General features: G+C 43.4%; 1 protein-coding gene across 1 annotated transcript in view; it reads right to left on the bottom strand.

Annotated features, from left to right (window-relative positions):
* The window catches only part of kcnj4 (potassium inwardly rectifying channel subfamily J member 4), a 23,213-nt gene extending 6,074 nt beyond the window's left edge, over nt 1–17,139 (bottom strand). The window contains exon 1 of the mRNA XM_020705453.3: nt 16,906–17,139. The gene's annotated coding sequence lies outside the window, so the exon portion shown is untranslated. The remainder of the gene's footprint in view (nt 1–16,905) is intronic.

The raw sequence follows: 17,139 nt of genomic DNA, 5'->3' as shown, positions 1-17,139 counted from the left end.
CTCACTCACATTTGATATCATTAAAAAGTCCCAAATGTCCTCTGTAGATATCAAAAGGGGTTAACTAAGTACTATGAAGAGGCAGTATGATTTTCAGGTGTAGAAATGTCTACTATAGAGGACAAATTTGCATTGCTGACAGTTGGCAGGGTATAAAACACTCGCAAACTGCAGTTTTTCCCATCTCAAGTTCTGTACTTGAACAGAGAAAAAGTTTATTCATTTTGTTAGTGCTTCTCCTTTTGAGGATTTTCTTTTTAAATTTTATTCAAGTAAATTGATCAAAATTACCTTTTTTTATTTCATACATTTGGCAGCATCTCTGCTGGCTCTTTTTTTCTAGTTACATTGAGTTTAACATTTATGTTGTGTTGAGTCAGTAAATTATCTGAAGGGCTCTCCTCCTGTCTGACCTGCTCTGCAGAAGATAATGAAAGCATTGTCTTGTTGTAAAACACCTCAAACCTTCGCATTTGCTGACGTTGCTGTGCTGTTAACTGTTTTAAGTGCATGATGTTACCCAACAAGCTCTTATTAACCTTGAAACAAAAGGTTATAGAATCGTGAAGCCTTCTGTCACTGACATTTTTGTTTTGTCGTTTGTTTTGATTTTTTTGCTTTGCTATTGGATGTTCCAAATTGCGTGATTTCAAAAGCCCTGATGAACTCCTAACAGACAAGGAAGACATAAAAACCACAGATTTAAGATGCTGATTGTTGAAAATCCTAAAAGGGTAAGAATTCATTTCCATGAGTATCTGCAGGTCATAAACATTTGATTGCGCACAACTCTCAGACATGAATGGATGTAAAGCTGATGATGACTTTGTCTCTGCCTCATCTTGAATCATGACTCAGCATTCGAAAAGACATGGTCTGGACTAGAATTTAACAACTGATTTGATTTTTGTGCTTTGTTTGAGAAAAGTGTATTATCTAACTCTGCTGTGGTTCTAAAGGATGTAAAAGACCGTCTTTCAGGAATCTTATGTTGTTTCAGATGGAACTTAAACAAACACTTTAAAATGTATAAAAAGGGGTACGGGGTAAGGAATCTGTCAAAAAGAAACCTATTCATGAAGACAAAGTTGTGCACAAATGAATACTTTGCAATGCAAAATTTCCCTTGTTAACTCACTGTCAAAAATACGTCACGGGGTCACAGGAAAATACATCGAGTCCCGAAGTATAGACTGTTCAAATTTGCGCATGTGTATTCAAGTTTGTTTATTAAATTAAAATAAAATAGAACTTTTAAGAATGTTATTGATCCTATAACAGGGAAATGATCTTGTTACCACAAATCTGTTGAAAGTTGAATTTGCATTTTCATGTTCAAATATCCAAATATTTAAGAAAATTTATAAAGATACTCTGATTTCACAATACAAAGATAAGAGAAGTTAAGGACCAACAGGTGTTTGAATAATTCCAAATACATGTGTGAACTTGATTGTCGTGAAATTGTCAAAGCTCTTTTAATTACAACCAATCAATATAATGCTGTGTAATGTGCAATAATGATTACTAAAATGTTTTAAATTACAACCAATAAGCTATTGATTTTCTTTACTTGATCTGCAATGTGTAGCAATAATTACCGGTACTGGTTTAATGTGATAATGTGTTCTAATAGTCAATTATTATTACATATTGGTTACGGTCACTGTTTACTGAAATCATGAATGAATGTATTCTGCAGAAAATCAATCATTAATAAGCACTTGATTTTGTACATTGAAAAGAATCTATCTAATTAGAACTGGAATAATGAAAACTATGCAAATCTATAAAATGAATTAACTCTGTGGGGGGGGGGGGGGGGTGTTATTACATAAACTCGCTTCTTTCCACTCCTTTTTAAGCAATAAGTCAAGCTCTACATGACTTTAGTTAATGATCACTATATTTAATTAAGCAAATGTGACTTAACTGTGTGTTTTTTTGTGTTTCTTATCTATGCATTTCATCATCTCTGTAATGAGTTTGATAAATCTGTGTAAACATGACTTTAAACCCTCAGATTGATCAGTGGCCACCCTCATACGATTACCGCAAAAACATATTTTTCCAATTTTGTACGGAACAGTTAATTTAGTCAACATTTAAAATTCAATTTAAAATTCAAATTTATTATCTTTTACATGGAGTAATAAGTCTAAAACAGCCCTTCCTCAATTTGACTAATTTCTAGTGATTTACAGGATAAGGATTTTTCAGTGAACATCTTACCTTGTTCACTAAGTGACCATCAAGCTGTTCGTATGGATATTGTTTTATTTCCCTCACAAAATGCCAGCAAATCTTAATATTGGATATTGAATAACTAGTTACTCAAAATTACAGAAGTGCAAACAACAATTTCCAATCTTGCTATCTTCTTGATCTGTATAAAAGACCTTTTGCAGCCGTACACTCCCAGCAGATCATGTGACCATGGTCTGCTGGTTGTTAAGAGAACCTGGTCAAAGACTTAAGGTGACAGAGCCTTTGCAGCAGTGGCTCCATCCCTTGGAACTCCCTTCCTCTCAGCCTCAGATCTGCAAACTCAGTGTTTTCTTTTAAAAGCAGCTAAAAACCTATCTTTTTAAAATGGCTTTTTCATAATTCTTTTTTATATTATGTGTTTTACTGTGTTTTACTGTGAAGCACTTTGTGAAATTTATCTTGAAAGGTGCTTCACAAATAAAGTTTATCATTATTATTATTATTTATTAGCGTGTCAATTATTTAATAAACAGGGTCAACTCTACACTTACACTGAAGTCAATCTAGTTTTAGAAGATCCCTGTTTCTTTGAAGGACTTTTCAGTTCTTTCTGATGCTGTTTCCCTCAACCTCACCTATCTTTTTAAAGGAACCTCTACTCCATCTGCTCCCCAACTACAGCGTCATGTGACAGACACTGCTGTTGGAAACCTCTGCTTCTCTACTTTGAGAAATCCAAACAAAGCCGTCCAAAGACTGTTTAAGCAGGAGCTCAGAACGGAATCCCAGCCATAACTTTCTGGAATTTACTTCATGGACAAATTTGTTGGTAAAAGGCCAAACAAGCAAAGGGAAAGAGGTTTCATTCAAGATCAGACAGTAGGTTTTATCCAACAAATTAGTATATATCCAAGGGCAAAAAAAGGATATTTCTAAAAAACTGTTCTTTCTGTTTTCACTTTGAGGAAATGTTGATACATATTTTTTGGATTTGGAGATACACTGAAATAATTTGCGACAGATTAACAAATCTGACAACAACTCAAATGTATCCACACTGCTCTTAGGTTAACCAAAAATGCAGTTTAACCTAAAAAGCCCCAGAGTAATTTAAAGACTCAGGTTAACTAAAAGCAACTCAGATTAATTTAAACACTCCCAGATTAATTTAACCTTTTTCTAAGAAAACTTAAAAACATTCCGCTTAATTTAACATTCCCAATTTAAGCTTAGAATTTCTGTGGTACCTTCAGAAAACCTTCAGATTGGCTTAAACACTCAGGTTAACTGGAACTCTTTTATCTTACCTACATCCTCCTAGGTAAACTCAGGTTAACCCAATCACTCATAGGTTGTCAGAAGTCAGAGCTCTGTTTCCCACTCTGGCCACCAGCAGGAACCATCTCCAGAGTTCTCACCACACTGAGCACTGCACTGAGCCTCACTCCGTGCAAAGTATTGTTCCTGTCACTCTGTCTGCATTACAGAGTGTTATATCTGGATCTGATCTTCTGTTTCCTGACCTTGTTTTGCCTCTGACTCAGTTTGCCTGCCACCTGCCACCTGCCCCGAATCTTGCCTGGATCCTGAATATCCCTTTTACTTCTCTTATGCTGTCATGCTTGTGATTGACCCCTGCCTGACCCTGATTTAGCTTTGTGGACTTTTAGCTGGCTAATGAACCTGCTGCAATTGGAACCAGCCGTCTGCCCGTTCTTGTGACAGGTTATTTTAAAGTCCCACTCTGATCAGCTTTTGATCTATTCTAAAAGCATTCCCAGTGGTCTTTTAGTTATTATTATGCCGTTTTAACCAAAACCAGATCATAGCTTCTGCCGAGTGACAGCAGTTCATTAGAAATTCACCTCTGAATTATGAGTGGGACAGTTGGCGCTGAGTCAGTTTTCCCCCATTTAATGTCATCCATCTGTTTACACGCTCTCCTGCTAGCTTACAGCCCCTCACAACTCCAACTTAACATTGCAACAAAAATGGCAAGCATTATTGGAGCTATCTAGCCGTACAGTTTTGAGCAAGATGTCAGCTCAGATGAGGAAAATGAAGACGCATATAGATCTAATTGTCTCTAGGGCCTATATCATGCTATTCCTAAGCCTTTCAAAGTTAAATATGTATATATACATGATAATATATTTTATTACCTTTGGCACACTAAATAACATTTTTTAATTAAATATGAGTCATATTTACAGTTCATTTCCTACCTGGAAGTATGACGACTCGATCTCTGAGGAACAACCTTTCACTCTATGTGGTTGCCGCCCATTTAATGACGTCAACCTAGAGCCGGCCTCGGCAGCGTGTCTTCATCTCACCCATGAAAAAAAACAATATCTGAACCTTTGCAAAGTTGCATTTGCATATTGCAGATCACCACTGGCTCCACGGAGAAAGTGTGTGTGTGTGCATGTGTGTGGGTGTGTGTGTGCGTGTGTGTGTTAGCCTGGGGTAGCGCAGACTCTTCCTGGAAGGGGCTGTTCCCCACTTTGTTATCTCACAGTGTGAGAACCCACTCGTTTACGTGAATTGGGAGGGGCTGGTGCTCAGAGTGCATTGACTCTGACAACTGTTGTCTAGCTCTAACATGGCGACGTCCATATCGTAGAATAATAGCGACTGAATTGGCTTCATTTTGCTGGAGCCAGAAGTAAGGTATTTTCTATGGATGACATCATACGCGATCCATCCAGTTCTCTCTTATCCAGTCAATTTTTGAATCCAGAATTTTCTAACCCTGATTCTTGGCTTCTGTTAAACAGGAATTTAACTATCAGATCTGGGTCAGCAAAGACTAATTTAAATCATACTGTGCGCCGAAAGGACTGTAAGTTGTAAAGTCCCTTTTTAAGCAATGTGACTGTGAACAAAAGGATCAGAATATTTCCAAATCATAAACCATGGATGACCAGCGAAATGAAATCTCTCTTAAAAAAACAGAACACCGCCTTCAGATCAAGGTACAGAGACTGGCCCCAATACAGCTCAGCCAGACTGGCCCTAAAAAGAGGCATAAAGATGGCCAAAATGCACTACAAAAAGGAGATTGAGGACCCCTTCGCTGACAACAACCCCAGGAAGATGTGGCAGGGGATAAACCACATCACAAATCAAAGGAGCAGCAACACAGTGCCCACTGGAGTAAATGCCTCTCTGGGGGGGGAGCTAAACCATTTCTTTGCCAGGTTTGACACGCAGAGGCCCCCAGCAGATACGCCACAAACATCACCACCCCACACCAGCAGCACACTAGTACTTCAGGAACATGAAGTACGACGGGTGCTTAAGTCAACCAACCCCACAAAGGCAACGGGACCCGACGGAGTACCAGGCAAAGTACTCAGCGCATGCGCCAAAAACCAACTAGCGGAGGTCTTCACCAAAATCTTCAAGCAGTCATTACAACAGTGCAGCATCCCAGCCTGCCTCAAAACCTCCACCATAATTCCTTTTCTCAAAAAGACAGTAGCAGACAGTCTTAATGACTACAGGCCAGTTGCTCTCACACCTGTGGTCATGAAGTGTTTTGAAAGACTAATATCAAAACACATCAAAGCTAATCTTCCACCCACCTTCGACCCGCTCCAGTTCAAATTCAAATTCAAATTCAAATTTTATTTGTCACACACACACAATCATACAGCGTACAATGTGCAGTGAAATGCTTAGGCGACCGCCCGCGACCTCAAACAAGAAAGAATATCAATAGGAATAGGAAGATAGATATAAAATATAGGAATATACAAATATAAAAACATAAAAACAGAATGTCCGAATGTGTGCAAATATGCTCTAAAAGTGACATGTGAAAGTGGCTTGTGTGTATAATGTCCATGATTACTGGTTAAGAGTCCGTATCGCCTGCGGGAAGAAGCTCCTCCTCAGTCTCTCTGTGTTAGCCTTCAGAGAGCGGAATCGCTTTCCTGACCGCAACAGCGAGAACAGTCCGTTGTCGGGGTGGCTGAGGTCCTTTGTTATCTTCCTGGCCCTGGTCCAGCACCGCCTGCCGTAGATTGAGTGCAGGTCAGGGAGCTCGGTGTGGATGATGCGCTCAGCTGAACGCACCACCCTTTGGAGAGCTCGTCTGTCCTGCATGGTGCTGTTCCCGAACCAGGTTGTGATGTTTCCCGTCAGGATGCTCTCTATGGTGCAAGAGTAAAAGTTCCTAAGCACCACAGAGGGCAGTCTAAAGTCTCTCAGGCGTCTAAGGTGGTAAAGACGCTGCCGGGCCTTTTTCACCACGGTGTTGATGTGACAGGACCATGACAGGTCCTGCGTGATGTGGACACCGAGGTATCGGAAGCTGTTCACTCTCTCCACTGGGCTCTTGTCGATGACGGGGGTCTGGTAGTTCCTCTTCTGCTTTGTGGCGAAGTCCACTATCAACTCCTTTGTCTTGCTGACGTTTAGGAGGAGATTGTTCCACTCACACCAGTTTTCCAGATGTCCAATCTCCTTCAGGTAGGCCGTCTCATCATTATGCCTACCAGTTTGCCTACAAACCAAATCGCTCAACTCATGATGCTATGTCCACCGCTCTACACTCTGCCCTGAGCCACCTGGACCACCCAGGGAACTACGTAAGGCTGCTCTTTCTGGACTTCAGCTCAGCCTTCAACAACAACATCCCTGACATCCTGACAGAGAAAATGCTTCACCTGGGTCTTTCTTCCCCCATCTGCACATGGATTAAAGACTTTCTGTCAGAACGGCTACAGTCTGTCAATCTCGGACCCCACCTTTCCTCCACCATCACCATCAGCACCGGATCACCACAAGGATGTGTACTGAGCCCACTTTTCTTCCCGCTCTACACACCAGACTGCACGTCGACCCACCCCTGTAACACCATCATCAAATTTGCTGACGACACTGCTGTGGTCGGGCTCATCTCAGGGGAAGATGAGACTTACTACAGGGATGAAGTCAGCAGACTGGAAAAGTGGTTTTCAGGAAACAACCTCCACCTGAACACCAAAAAAAACCCCAAAGAAATAATCCTGGACTTCAGAAAGGGGAGAATGGACCCGCCCCTATTTTATATAGATGGGGACAGCGTGGACAGGGTCCACTGCATCGCTACCTGGGTATGCTGATCACTGAGGACCTCTCCTGGACTGCAAACACCACAGCAGCAGTAGGGAAGGCCCAGCTGCGCCTTCACTTTCTGAGAATACTAAGGAGAAACAACCTGGAGAAGAAGCTGCTGGTGACCTTCTACAGAGCCACCATAGAAAGCATCCTGACATACTGCATCACAGCCTGGTATGTAGGATGCTCGGCCGCAGACAGGAAGGCGCTGTCACGGCGGGTCAGGGGAGACAACCCAGGAGCAGGAAGAAATGACACAGATCCAAAATCCAAGTAGTAGGCTTTAATGCCAAGAGCAAACCAGCTCGAAACAGAAACATAGGTAGAACGATCCGACACAGAAACACAGAAACTTGAGCCTTAAATAGAACAGAATCATAATCAACTAATGAAAAACACCTGTGATTCTCACAGGAGAGATCACAGCAGGAAAAGAACAAAAGGCAGGCCTAACCATGACATAACCCCCCCCTCTACGTCCGGCTGCCAGACGGACGACGACTAGGCTGATCAGGGTGGACTCGATGGAAACGAGAAACAAAAGCTCGGTCGACGATGAAACGATCCGGGACCCACTGGCGATCCGCTGGACCGTAACCCTCCCAGTCGACCAGGTATTGTAAACCCGGCCCCACTCTTCTGGAAGCAAGGAGAGTTTTGACAGAGTACACCGGACCACCACCCACGATACGGGGGGCTGGAGGAGGTGCTGGGGCAGGTTGAAGGGAGGAGTCTCTGGCGGGTTTTATCTTGCACACGTGAAACACAGGATGGACTTTAAGAGAACGAGGCAGTTCCAGTTTCACGGCCACAGGGTTGATTATTTGAGAAATGGGATACGGACCAATGTAGCGGGGAAGCAGCTTCCTGGATCCCCCCTTTAACGGAATATCTGCGGAGGACAACCACACCCTGTCTCCCACCTTGTACGCAGGAGCGGCAGACCTTCGACGATTGGCCACAGCAGTGAGGCGCTCCTGGTTCTTCAGAAGTTCAAGTTTGTATTTGCTCCAAGCACGACGACAGCGCCTCACAAAAGCCGCAGGTCCAGATGAAGAAGCCAATTGTTCCTGGTGAGGAAACAGAGGGGGTTGAAAACCATAGGCTGCTTGGAAAGGTGAGTATCCCGAAGAGTTGACCAGGGAGTTGTGCGAGTATTCAGCCCATGGGAGCTGAGACGACCATGTCCTGGGATTTTTGCTGCACATGGCACGTAGAGTCGTCTCCAGGTCCTGGTTGTACCTCTCTACCTGGCCGTTAGTCTGAGGATGAAACCCAGAACTCAGACTAACCTTGATCCCAAGGAGGTTGCAAAACTCTCTCCAAAAGGCAGCGATGAATTGAGGACCACGATCTGATGTGATGTTCTGAGGTAGTCCATGTAAGCGAAACAGATGCTGAGAGACAAGTACGGCTAGTTCTTTGGCTGATGGAAGTTTTCGCAGTGGTATGGCATGAACCAATTTAGAAAAACGGTCAATGATTGTGAGAATGACCGTCTTACCTCTCGAGTTAGGTAGACCAGTAATGAAGTCCATGGCAACGTGGGACCAAGGTCTAGACGGCACAGGTAGAGGGTGGAGCAAACCAGCAGGCGGGGTCCTGGGGGTCTTGGCACTGGCACACACGGGACAAGCAGCCACAAAGGCCCTAATGTCAGAGGACATGGAGGGCCACCAGAACCGCTGGACCACCAAAAAACTGGTCCTGGTCACCCCGGGATGACAAGCCAGTCGAGAAGAATGCCCCCACTTCAGTACCAGGGTCCGTAAAAATGGAGGCACAAACAAACACCCATCTGGGCAGCCGGCAGGTATGGTGGCAGGATCGGGAACAGATGCCTTAACCTTGCGCTCCAGTGACCAGCGAGTGGTTCCTACCACCAGGTGAGGAGGGATAATGGTGGTTGCTGCAGCTGGCATCTCAGACTCCTCTGGCTGGAACTGCCGTGAGAGAGCGTCGGGCTTGACGTTCTTACTCCCTGGACGGTAGGACAGAGAAAAGTTGAATCTGTCGAAGAACAGAGCCCATCTGGCTTGGCGAGGGTTTAGACGCTTAGCAGTCCGGATGTACTCCAAGTTCTTATGGTCAGTCCACACCAAGAACGGCTGCTCAGCCCCCTCCAACCAGTGACGCCACTCCTCCAAGGCCAGTTTAACTGCTAGCAGTTCTCTGTTCCCTATGTCGTAGTTCCTCTCTGCAGGAGTGAGCTTGCAGGAGAAATACGCGCAGGGATGAACTTTATTGTCGGACGCTCTCTGTGACAAAACAGCCCCTACCCCAGACTCAGACGCATCGACCTCCACAATAAATTGTTTGGAGGGGTCAGGCTGAGTCAAAATAGGGGCCGTAGAGAAACGTCTCCTCAGCTCAGAAAACGCCTTATCAGCCTCCTTATTCCAGACAAAACGTACCTTTGCTGATGTGAGTCTATGGAGGGGTACAGCAACGCCACTGAAGCCTCTGATGAAGCGCCGGTAAAAATTGGCGAACCCGAGAAAACGTTGGAGATGTTTGCGTCCAGATGGAACAGGCCATTCTAGAACGGCCTTGACTTTAGAGTTGTCCATCTGGACACCCCCAGGGGTAACCACATGACCTAAGAACAGGGTTTGCTTAGTGTGGAACTCGCATTTCTCTGCTTTACAGTAGAGCTGGTTCTCGAGCAGGCGCTGGAGCACGGCTCTGACGTGCTGCACATGAGTGTCGAGATCTGGAGAAAAGATCAAAATGTCATCTAGATAGACAAAAACAAATCTGTTTATCATATCTTTCAGGACATCATTGATGAGACACTGGAAGACAGCCGGGGCATTAGTGAGTCCAAAAGGCATCACCAGATATTCAAAATGTCCACTTGGCGTATTGAACGCCGTCTTCCACTCATCCCCCTCCCTTACCCGAACCAGATGGTATGTGCTCCTCAGGTCCAGTTTGGAAAAGACTTGGGCCCCGCTCAACAGGTCAAAAGCGGACTGCAGCAGCGGAAGGGGATAAGTATTACGAACCGTAATGCTGTTCAAACCCCTGTAGTCTATACAAGGCCGCAGTCCTCCATCTCGCTTCCCCACAAAAAAGAAACCTGCTCCAGCAGGCGAGGAGGATGGACGGATGATCCCAGCCTGTAGACACTCCTGCAGGTAATTGTCCATAGCCTCTCGTTCCGGTGGTGACAGGGGGTAAATGTGACCCTTGGGAGGTTGGGTTCCTGGCAAGAGGTCAATAGCACAATCATAGGGACGATGGGGAGGAAGTGACTTAGCTCGGACCTTACAAAACACATTACTGAAATCATGATACACAGACGGCACATTACTGAGGTTAGGCGGCTCTGGAGACTGCTGTACTCCAACTGTGTTTCGAACGGAAGCAGAAGAGAGACAGTTCAGCAAACAATAAGAACTCCATGATAATATCCGTCCCGTAGACCAGTCAATGTGAGGGGCATGTCTGCTCAGCCAAGGGAAACCCAAAATTACTTGTGGACTCAAAGACTCCACAACATAAAAACGCATGCATTCAGTATGGTTTCCGGAAACAGAAACAGAGATATTAGCAGTACGTGAAGACACTTTGTGAATGATGGACCCATTTATAGCATGGATTACTAAAATGGGAGACAGGGGCTCCACAGGGATTTTAAGTCTGTCAACCACCTCCTGGGAGATCAGATCTCCGTCCGAACCAGAGTCAATCAGAGTCTCAATCTCCTCTTGTGCTCCTGCATGAGTCACTAAGACCTTGGTAGAAGGCCGTGAAGGAGAAGAAAAGGAAGTCTTGAAGCACACCAGCTCCCTAATTGGAGCAACCTGACGTTTACCTGGGAGGCTGCCCACGAAGTGTCCTGACTGTCCACAGTATAAACAAAGCCCCTCCTCCATGCGGCGCTGTCGTTCAGCAGGTGTGAGACGGCCGGTTCCCAGCAGCAGGGGTTCCCGGGGACAGGGGAAACCCCGTCGTGGAGTTCCGGAAAGAGTCGGGGAAACCCCTTCATGACGCGAAGGGCGAGAGCCCGAGTCGCAGCGTTGTTCACGCCCCCGTTCCCTCATCCTACGGTCGATACGCACCGCGAGACTGATCAGCCCCTCCAGATGCTCCGGAATCTCCCTCGCTGCCAGTTCATCTTTGAGAGCGTCCGAGAGTCCCAGGAGAAAAACGTCCACCAAGGCTCCGTCGGACCAGTGGGTGCTGGCAGCCAGAATCCGGAAATCCACGGCGAAGTCCGAGACGCTACGAGCCCCTTGTTGAAGGCGGAGGAGTTCTGAAGCGGCTGCTCTGTGAGACGTCGCGGGATCGAACACCGTGAGGAGTTGGACGGAAAAAACTCGAAAGGAGCGACACAGCTCCGCTTCGCGCTCCCACTCTGCCAGACCCCAACGCTTGGCTCGTCCAGTCAAGTAGCTAAGAGCAAATGCCACCTTGCTCTTTTCAGAGGGGAACTCACTCGGATTAAAATCGAAATGTAGACGACAGGAGGCGAGAAACGCCCGGCAGTCCTTAGGCGTGCCATCAAACGGCTCTGGATGACCCAGTCGGGTTTGACGGGTTGGAAACGAGGGAACTTGCTCCAGCCTAAAGAGACGCTCCTTGAGTTTTTGCATGACGAGCCTAGATCCACGCAACTCCTGCGCCAGATCCGACAGCTCCTCGCCAACGGCTGGGTCTCCTTCGGTGGAATGACCAGGTATGTCCCTCATGCACGTTCTTCCTGCTGGGTTAATCATGGTCGGATCGTAATGTCACGGCGGGTCAGGGGAGAGAACCCAGGAGCAGGAAGAAATGACACAGATCCAAAATCCAAGTAGTAGGCTTTAATGCCAAGAGCAAACCAGCTCGAAACAGAAACATAGGTAGAACGATCCGACACAGAAACACAGAAACTTGAGCCTTAAATAGAACAGAATCATAATCAACTAATGAAAAACACCTGTGATTCTCACAGGAGAGATCACAGCAGGAAAAGAACAAAAGGCAGGCCTAACCATGACAGGCGCTGCACAGGGTGATCAACACGGCCCAGAAAATCACCAGCTCCCCCCTGCCCAGCCTAGAGGACATCGCCAGGTCTCGCTACACAAGCAGACCCAAACAACTCATCAAGGACTCCCACCATCCCAACCACCACCTGTTCCAACTGCTACTGTCAAGCCCGTGGTACAGATCACACAAGGCTCGCACAAACAGACTCAAGGATAGTTTTTTCCCCAGAGCAGTCAACCTCCTAAACAAATGTGAACCTTACAAGAATAGGTAACTCGTGCAATATTAGAAGCAATATTAACAGTTCCCATGTGCAATAAAGTTTTAGAGCCAGAGAATTATGTAGGTATGTACATGTGTCAATTTCCACAGTTACACAAATTCTTTATTGTTCTTTTATAAAAGTACATTACTTATTTATATTGTTTGAACAGCTGGAGAGCACCGCAATTTCGTTGTCACAAGTTTCTTGTGTAACAATGATAATAAAGGCTTTCTGATTCTGATTAAGGATACACAGTTTAAATGTTGATTTGTGACGTGTATTTTTTTATTGTGTTCTCCTACTTCCCACTTGAAAGTTCCACTGGTTTCTTAACGACAAAGTTGTGGAATAATTTCTCGTATTCCTGAAATACTTTGTATTAAATGAAGCAACTACTGACAACAGTTTTTCATTTTTGGAAAAGATGATAAAAGTCTAACAAACAGGAAACAAGTCAAAGACAAAGACATCACAATCTGGTTGACATTCGTCTCCAGGTCTAGGTGTTCTCAACATGGCTAATCACCGTGGAAACAACAAACAAGAGGTCTCCAAAGACAGCGATGTGTGTTTGGGATGGAGGTGAGGTGGAAAACAGTTTTAAGTGGTGCTATTAGATGAATCAATGGGGAAGAAAGAGTTTTTGAAGAGAGAGATGGCGCAAAGGTCGCTGACACAACAGCTCCATTTGCTTTTAATTATATTGAAATGACTCTGAAGTGGTCACTCTTGGAAAGATGTTTTTGATTCTGCAGGAGCAAACAAATAATGGGGAGGTCAGTGTTTAACAAAACCACTTCAGTTACCAAACCCCTAAATGCACTGCAATGGATTTCTGTAAACTGTGAAGTATTTTACAGCAATATCAACAGTCAAATACTATGAAAAGGCTTTACAATATTTTACTGTAAACACCAATGAATTGTGGGAATTTACTTTGAAAAGCAGTGGATTGTGGGAATTATCCTTGTCACTACTATAATTTCCCAGTTGCTGTGAATCAGAACACATTGAGAAAAACACCCACGAAAATATGGCCAATCACAAACAGATGTGTCTTTTTTTTCATCTACTTGGACTAAGTTTAACCTGCCATTCCTAAGTACAAAGACTGTTTATTGTAAGCAAGTTCCAAACATTGTTTACATGCGTCATCACTTACTGTAAAAAATCAAGCTGACAACACAAAAGTATCCCCTGATGCCACTTGTCCTTGTTTTTTTTTATGACCATGAGGCGCACTTAAAAGTCCTAAATTTTCTCCAAAATGTATGGAGCGCCCTATGGTGACTCTGTGTTGTTGCGTGACTTTGGTAAAGAGGGTGTAGAAACGGACAGCATGAGAACGGTAAGGAGGGAAGTGTGGACGTGGAAGAAGACACCCCCCCCCGAATAGTGCAAAAGTGCAGGTATGTGCACTATGCAGAACAGCATCGTTTTGGAAACTCTGAAAATGCTGCAAAGAGACATGCTCATGAAGCACAGTTTAAACTGCAAGCTATCAGCTACGCGGAGGAACATGGGAATCGAGCAGCTACCAGATAATTCAAAATTAATCAATCCATGGTTCACAAGTGGAGGAAGCTGGAAAACAAACTCTGACAAGTCAAGAAGATGCAGCTGAGTTTTCTTGGAAATAAGGCGAGGTGGCCCGAGTTGGAAGACAGACTCAAGCGATGGATTAACGATTGGAGAACAGCTGGGAGAAACGTCTCTACAGTCACCATTTATCTGAAGGCAGTAAGGCTTGCAGAGGAAATGGACATTTAATATTTTCAAGGAGGACGGTCATGGTGCTTTCGTTTTATGAAACGCCGCCATCTATCCATCCGGGCAAGGACTACGGTGGCACAGCAACTTCCACAAGATTACAACAAAAAGCTGTCCATCTTCCGCTCCTGCTGCAATGAAAAGATTGCCAACAAACACATCCAGCCCAGCCCCATTACCAACATGGACGAAGTGCTGCTCACTTTTGACATCCCGGTGAGTCGCACTGTCAAGAAGATATGAAAGAAAGAGTGGCTGAGTGAGGTGTACGTAAAGAGACGAGATGTTTTTTTTTCCATACAACTGTGGCTGGACATTGGTGCGAACAGGGCGTTCAAAGTAGGTTTGCGAACGGCCTGGGAGTGGTGGATGATGGATGCCGAACACAGTTTTGGCGAGTTACACCACAGTTTGTGAATGGATTGCAGATGCTTGGGCTAACGTGTCTGCTTGCACTTTTCGTCGAGCTTTCGCAAAAGTCGGCGTCATTCATGAGGAGCCGCACGACAACGAGACGGACTTTGACAATGACGAAAGGGAACCTGATGTGTTTGATAGAAATTTAGCCAAGCTGTTCATTTTAGATACAGAAGATGAGGACTTTGATGGATTTTTGGATGCTGAATGATAACTGAAAAATAAAAAGTAAATCACAACTAACTCAGTTTTGCCCCCGCAGCCTTTTTTAAAAGACCCACTAGCATGCATGTTTTACTGGTATGGTTTAACGTGCCCACGCCTTAAAACCCCATGCGCCTATTGTACATGTTCAATACAGAAAAAGCACCCATAACTGAAATTGCACCCTATAATCCAGTGTGCCCCATGGTTGTGAAAATAGTGTACTTTAGGTTGTTTCATATCATAGTATTTTAGATCCGATATAATTCTTGGTGGAAAGGTATTTCTTTCATTTTTTTTAATGAAACTACCCATTGGATAATTTTACCAAAATTACAACATACACACCGTCTACTGAATATCAGCCTCACCTGTATATTGGTTGAAATGCTCTAAAGACGTTTGGTCAGTAACAATAGAATTTGTTTTTGAAATAAAGTTTGGCATGTTTTAAAGAGAACAACCATTAGACTGAGAATCCACTACTTGCTTTAGATCAACAACATCAATTTCTTTTAAAGTCATGAGATCTTAACTGTATTTGAATATAACTATTTGGAACGTGCTAAGAAAATGACAATATCTGTCATATCTGTTGCAGGATACCAGCCAAACCAATGGAGAAACACTGTAAAGTCAAACAATAAACTTCAGAAAACAGAATCACTTTAAGAAAAAAATTATTTCTGTAAAATGTATCATCATTAATAGCTGCAAAACGAGAGATGGTAATATTAGTGTAGGCACCTTTAAGGTAACTATACTGGAACTGGGCTGTTTTTTTAATTTTAACAGCAATGAATTTGAAAATTCTCATGGTCACGACTGTAACTTTGGAGGTTTTTCTCACGTTACATCAGACGTTCAGCCGACAAAAACATGGATGGGGAGATTTTCTATTTGAAATATCGCAAATTGAAACAAACAATCTTAACGCACAGTTACAACGTAAATTGACACGTTTTTTTGTGCAAATTTGTTTTCTTCTTTGAAACTAACTAACCTCGAACTAAACTTTCTCTGGTGAAGTTTTAGTTGGAAAACAAACTTATAGTGGTTACAAGAACACTCTAGGTTACCTGTTTTGGAGTCCAAACAATGATGTTATCCCCTATTTTTGTGTAAAACAGTTGTGGCTTTCCAGGCTTTCAGAAATACACCCTTAAAGGTGAAGTTACCCAGGAGGGACAAATTGCTAAGGGTCTTAATTGAATGCCTAATTCGCAATTTTGGAAGAAATTTGTGCAATTTGCTCCTATTTAAAGAAAGCACGATGGTGCAGTGGTTCACATTAGCTTCATAAGAAGAAGATCACAAGTTCAGTTTCTCATATAACTTTGTCTAAACTCAGTTTAGACACAGTGTGCCTTACTCAGTCTAAAAAACAAGTTTTTAAATTTTCAACACAACTTGAATAATTGTAGTAAACCAAACAGTTAACTTAAATATAAGCTTCACAAACAGCTGAAATAAACTAAAAATGTCAGTATGTTCTGCTTACAGTGCAGCTTCACAGATCTAGTTTTCTGCTCACATTTGATAACTTTTGCTTTCTTTGGGCATAAAATAAAGAATGTGGTAATACTGATTTAATATTTTTTCACCATAAACTTTCTTTGCAAGATTCTTTAAGACATTTCTCAAATTCTAATATACCAGCTTTGTTTGATCCTTTCTGAAATAATCAGAGCATCCCTTCTTCTCCAAGGTGCTGATTCATCCATAGCTGGGTGAACAAAAAAGTTTCAAACTTGCATTAAAACACAAAATTAACCTTCGACTCAGGGTTTAACCAGCAACACTAAGGCATGTTGAATATAGAGGTTCAGTACTTGTTTGTTTTTTTGTTGCACATTTTTAGTCAAAGTACACTAAAACTACAGAAATTTCAAGAACTCACCTTTACTATCCAGAAGTTGTTTTTTACTAGATTGACACAAAATAATACTTACATTGAAAGTTATACTTTGTTGCTTGGTTATAATAAGGAAATCCACTTTCACTCTTCAAGTCAAATTTCCCACATTCACAAGTTTTAGGACAACAGACTCTCTACTTTCCTTTTATTGAATTTTTCCAATCTTTCCTCAGTTTCTTCTTTGTTGCAGTGATTCATTTCATCCTGGTTGTGTCCCTCTTGTAATCCCTCATTGTCCTCCTCTTCCTCCTTCACTGATTATAATCCT

Source organism: Oryzias latipes, chromosome 8 (genome assembly GCF_053564925.1).
Source record: "Oryzias latipes strain Hd-rR chromosome 8, Olatipes_Hd-rR_3.1".
Classification (NCBI taxonomy): domain Eukaryota; kingdom Metazoa; phylum Chordata; class Actinopteri; order Beloniformes; family Adrianichthyidae; genus Oryzias; species Oryzias latipes.
This window is presented reverse-complemented; position numbering and strand designations above follow the sequence as displayed.